Source organism: Mobula birostris, chromosome 1, assembly GCF_030028105.1.
Source record: "Mobula birostris isolate sMobBir1 chromosome 1, sMobBir1.hap1, whole genome shotgun sequence".
Taxonomy (NCBI): Eukaryota; Metazoa; Chordata; class Chondrichthyes; order Myliobatiformes; family Myliobatidae; genus Mobula; species Mobula birostris.
Window position 1 is genome coordinate 196963113 of NC_092370.1, and position 6000 is coordinate 196969112.

A 6000-nucleotide genomic window follows, 5' to 3' on the forward strand; every position below is an offset into this window, starting at 1 on the left:
AATCAAAGTGGATCTTTCCGAAATGTGTTCCTTCACCAGTTCCTACTCCCTCTGGTAGGACGCTTTCTCCGCGAACTGGAGCGACCTGAAAAGCAGCGAATGGGAGTCAGAAGGAATTTCAATACTCTCGCACGATGTTAGCCTTAGTGAATACAATATCCTGAGCAGCCTACAACCCTGCCTTAGAGCAGTTGAAAAGTCACAAGGCATTGTCTCGGGTTACCATTCCACACACGTTCTGTGGAACACGAGGTTCATGAGCTTTAGAAAAGCAGAGACCCTAATCTGTTTACACTAGATTGATTTGCATCCTTTCGTTTTTGAGCAGGTTTAAAATGGCAACCAGATGTGGAAACTTTATTCGCAACCAAGATTGAAGTAAACAAATTTGCACCACTTAAATGGTGCCTTTTAATTTGAAACAGCTGTATTCTTTCTTAAAAATAAAGGTCACCTTCAATAATACAAGAAAAGTTTCCGAAGTTAGTGAGAAAAAATACATTAAAAAATTAAAATGAAAACGTAGTTATGGTCATAGTCAGTGGGTCGGACCTGCAGTATTAAACGTGTTGCCAACATTGTCATTAGCCTATGGAACGCTACAGAAAATAATCTGCATGACAGTAAAATAGTTTCTAAAGTTCCGTTACTTATCCCATACGTCATTATAATCTCTTCTAATCACTGCAGAAAAATTGAGTTTGCATGTGGGATAATTTTCCCTGATCTGATCTGGTTAGGAATATTTTGGATTTTTTCATATTTGCGTTGGCATTAACAACTATCTTTTTGCTTGCCTGATAACCCAACATTTAATGTACTGTTTAGCGTTTAGCAGTAGAAGATCTGAGACCCCACACTCAAGTATCACTGTCTCAACCCACCTGCTGCTAAAACTCAGTTATCTCCAGAAAATTCTGCTTCATTGAAAAGCAAAGTTTGAAAATATTAAATAAGGGCATGAAATATTGGGCAATAGCAGGATAGGCAATACCTGTGGATTAGAAGAAAAGTTAACATTTCAAGTCGATGACTTTTCACCAGTTTTTATTTTTATCCCTGTCACAAATTTCAGAAGGGAGTTTCTCAAACACTCAATTTCTGAGCTTGGGTCGAACTGGTGGTTAGTCAACACCACAGATGAGAAATTCTGTCAGTATTGATAGAGCCTTGGAGGCAGCCTATCCTTCAGGATGGGGCAGAGGAAACAGTTTTGGCTGAGCATAATGTTATGGAGGGTGGAAACTGAAAGGTCAGTTGGGACTCATCATGTCAGGAGATAACCAGGTAATGGAGGAGGGATTAGCAGCAGATGGTTGAGGCAATGGTATAAATTGTTGAAATTTTTGAGGTAGAAGACTAGTAGAAAGGTAAAATACACTATCTTCGGTTTCCACCTCACACACAAATCATTTGGCTAATCAACACCTTGACCATTTTGAGCTAAACCTTATCTCATCTCAGACCATTCACCACTGAAACTTTCATCCTGCCTTTGTGATTTCCAGAGTCAATTACTTCAATGCTTTCCAGATTAGCCTCCACCCCTCATTTTAAATACAAGGTGATTCAAAACTGTGGCTTGCATCCTATCTAGCATCAAATCCTTCCTATCTTGACCTTGGTTCTCACTAACACACAATGGTTCCCAGTTCCAATAGACAATAGGTGCAGAAGTAGGCCATTCGGCCCTTCAAGCCAGCACCGCCATTCACGGTGATCATGGATGTTTCAGATTTAAAATTCACATTCTTGTGTTTAAGTTCCTCCATCTATCCCAATAGATCTTTTCCACTTTCACACTTATTACCCATTCTCCATAACTCCAAAATTCTCTGTCCTCCTAAATGTCCTTTGTGGTTCCTTCATTTTTGTAGTCTTTTCCTTAATTTTCTATAACCTTCTTCCTCCTATGCTCCATTTGGATTCTCTCCAAAACCCATCACTTTTTCATTTATTGTCCTTATCTCTCTTCCAGTGGTTTGATATCAATTTCTTCTTGCTTGGTTTGCAACATACTAGGGAGATTTTTTTCTTACATTTTTGATGAACCACATTTTTAGCATTGGTTGACCTGTCTGGAAAGACTTGAAGGATTAAAGCAATTTCACATTCAAAGCAACCAGAAGTGCATTTATACATAATTACTATGACAACAACATGCTGCCTAAACGAAGAGCTCTTCATGGTGGAAAGCTTCAAATCAGCAACCCTTCTCAAAGTTGCTCATTCTGCAAACATTCTGTCTCCTTTGGTTAGAAGATATAACGATCCAGATTTTTGCTTTATTTGGTGTTTGCTGTTTATTATAGAGCATTCCTTGTATCTTGATTCCATTGAATCCCCCCCCCCCCCCAAATTACCATAAGCTTGGCCACGCTTCTAAGAATGGCAATTTTTCAGCATATCTCTTACATGGTCAGTCTTCACGTGTGAACTCAAGCAGTGTTGAGTCGTCTTCTTCAGCAGTACCTCGTGGTTGAGGACAATCTGCCTCTAGTTCTGGTTCTCAATGCCATCCCAATGCTTCTTCTCCATCTTGACTGGCTGGTGATGAGAGATTTGCTGAGACAGTGGGGCTGTTACACTTGTATAAGGTGACTCCTTGATCATCCCCATTATATACCTGATAATCACTTGCTGTGACAGAGGTTGCAGTACAAGGTCTATTCTAGGAAGTTGCCATCTGCCATGTGAATTAGTAGATAGTCCATTCGAGCCAACTGACCAGAATTAGGTCCTCAGTACTGCGAAGAGCATGTTGACATCGGTTCACTTACTTTGCTCATGGACCTGGATGATTTTTGCAAAGACAGCATTTGTGATATCTTTCAGGCACCCCAGCAATCTAGGCCCCTTCTCCAGGCAGGAAGTAGACCTCAAGCTTCAACACATGTTCTTCTGTACTGCTAGACATTTAGAGAAAACAGTTAGTTAAGAAGATACCTGACAATATCTTGTTCTATATCCAGCATTTAGTTCTGAATACAGTGGATTCTATTTAATTGGGACACATCGGGACCAGTACATTTTGGCCGAATTAAGTGGCTGCTCTAATTAGCTAATTTTTCATGGAAATAGTTAAGAAGGTATAAAAAAGACAAGCTAACATTCAACTGAAGTACAGAACGTATTGGAACACTGCTTATACTACTATGGTAGTATAAAACTATGTTTTAGTTCCTAATAGTTAATGAAGGAGGATTTCATCCAATGTATGCTGCTGTATTTTTTAATTGACTGTAGATGAACAAAATCAGCAGACATCTCATGTAGTTAATGAACTACCTTAAAAGTTCAAAGTAAATTTATTATTAACATACATATATGTCACCTTACACAACCTTGAGATTCATTTTCTTGTAGGCATACTCAATAAATCCATAATAGAGTAACAATCATAATAGAATAAATGAAACATCACATCAACTTGGACATTCAACCAGTGTGCAAAAGACAACAAACTGTGCAAATATAATAAGAAAAAATAATAATAAATAAATAAGCAATACATATCAAGAACATGAGATGAACAGTCCTTGAAAGTGAGTTCATAGGTTATGGCAACAATTCAATGACGGGGCAAGTAAAGTTGAGTGAAGTTAGCTCCTTGGATCAAGAACCTGTTGGTTGAGGGGTAATAACTGCTCCTGATGCTGGGTGCTGTGAGTCCTGAGGCTCCGGTACCTCTTTCCTGATAGAAGCAAGAAGAGAACATGACCTGTGTTGTAGGGGTCCATAATGTTGGATGCTGCTATCCTGTGACAATGCTCCGTGTAGATGTACTCAATGGTGGGGAGAGCTTTACCCATAATGGACTAGGCTCTATCCACTACCTTTTGTAGGATCTTCCGTTCAAGGGTATTGGTGCAGTCAGTCAATATACTCTCCACCATGCATCTACAGAGGTCTGTCAAAGTTTTAGATGTCATTCAAAATGTTTGCAAACTCCTAAGGAAATAGGGGCACTGTCATACTTTCATTATAATTGCACTTATGTGCTGGACCAAGGACAGATCTTCCAAAATGATACCACCAAGGAATTTAAAACTACTGACCCTCTGATGAGGACTGGCTCACGAACCTCTGCTTTCCTGCTCCTGAAGTCAATAATCAGTTCCTTGGCGTTGCAGACATTGAATAAGAAGTCGTTGCTGAAGCATCACTCAATCTCTCTCCTATATGCTGATTCATCACCATCTTTGATTGATGCAATGCATCAATGCTTTCAATGATTGCGTCCTCCAAATCTTCATTTTCATTGTAAATCGAAGATGATTGTTGATACCTTCAAATTTTTCATAGTTCCTAATTTGTTGAAGTATTGAAATTTTTTCATTTTCACTACCAGTAGTTCTGGATCTCCAAACCTGAATGCTTGAAACTGCAGTGAGCAAAACAGTTATGAATTCTCTTACTCCTTATTCCTCACTGACTACTAGCGACAAAAATCACTGATAATTGAACACAAATACATGCAGCTACTGCTATAAAAACCCTTCGCTCAAAGCACAGTGCAGATTCTAATAGCCACACAACTGCATGAGAGCCTCCTGTCCTAACTGAGCAGCATGGTGTCATAAATATACAAATTTTCTTGATAAGACCATAAGACCATAAGACATAGAAGAAGAATTAGCCCACCTGGTGCATCGAGCCTACTCCACCATTCCAAAATGGCCCATTCATTATCCTTCTCAATCCCATTCTCCTGCCTTCTCCCCATAACCTTTGATGCCCTGACTAAACAAGAACCTATCAACTACAGCATTAACTATACTCAATGACCTGGCCTACACAGCAGTCCGTGGAAATGAATCCCACAGATTCACCATCCTCTGGCTACAGAAATTCCTCCTCATCTCTGTTCCAAATGAACGTCCCTCTATATTGAGGCTGTGCCTTCTGGTCCTAGACTCACCCACTATAGGAAATATCCTCTCCACATCCACTCTGTCTATGCCTTTCAATATTCAATAGGTTTCAATGAGATCTCCCATCATTCTTCTAAACTCTTGTCCAGGCCCAGAGGCACCAAATGCTTGTTAAACATTAACCCTTTCATTCCCAGAATCATTCTCACAAACCTCCTCTGCACCTGCTCCAACGCCAGCACATTTTATCTCAGATATGGGGACTAAAACTGCTCACAATATTCCAATTGCGGTCTGACCAATGACTTATAAAGTCTCAGCATTACCTCCTAGCTCTTATATTATAGTCCTCTTGAAATGAATGCTAACATTGCATTTGCCTTCCTTACCACCAACAAAACCTGAAAGTTAACCTTTAGGGAATCCTAAACAAGGACTTCCAAGTCCCTTTGCAGCCATGATATTTGAATTCTTTCCCTATCAGAAAATAGTCTACGCCTTTATTCCTTCTACTAAAGTGCATTATCACACACATCCCTACACTACAGGGGCACAATTGAGAGCATCCTGACTGGCTGCATCACCGCCTGGTATGGGAACTGTACTTCCCTCAATCGCAGGGCCCTGCAGAGAGTGGTTCAGACAGCCCAACACATCTGTAGATGTGAACTTCCCACTATTCAGGACATTTACAAAGACAGATGTGTAATAAAGGCCTGAGGATCATTGGGGACCCGAGCCACCCCAACCACAAACTGTTCCAGCTGCTACCATCTAGGAGCAGTACCACAGCATAAAAGCCAGGACCAAAAGGCTTCTTCCACCAGGCCCTCCGACTGAATAATTCATGCAGTCACAACCGTATTTCTATGTTATATTGACTATCCTGTTGTACATACTATTTATTATAAATTGCACATTGCACATTTAGACGGACACACAAAGTAAAGATTTTTACTCCTCTTGTACTCTATATGAAGAATGTAAGTGATAAAGTCAATTTAATTCAGTTCAACCATATTCCATCTGCCACTTCTTTGCCCATTCTCCCACTTTGTCCTAGTCCTTCTGCACACTCCCTGTCCCTCCACCTATCTTTGTATCATCTGCAAACTTGGATATATAA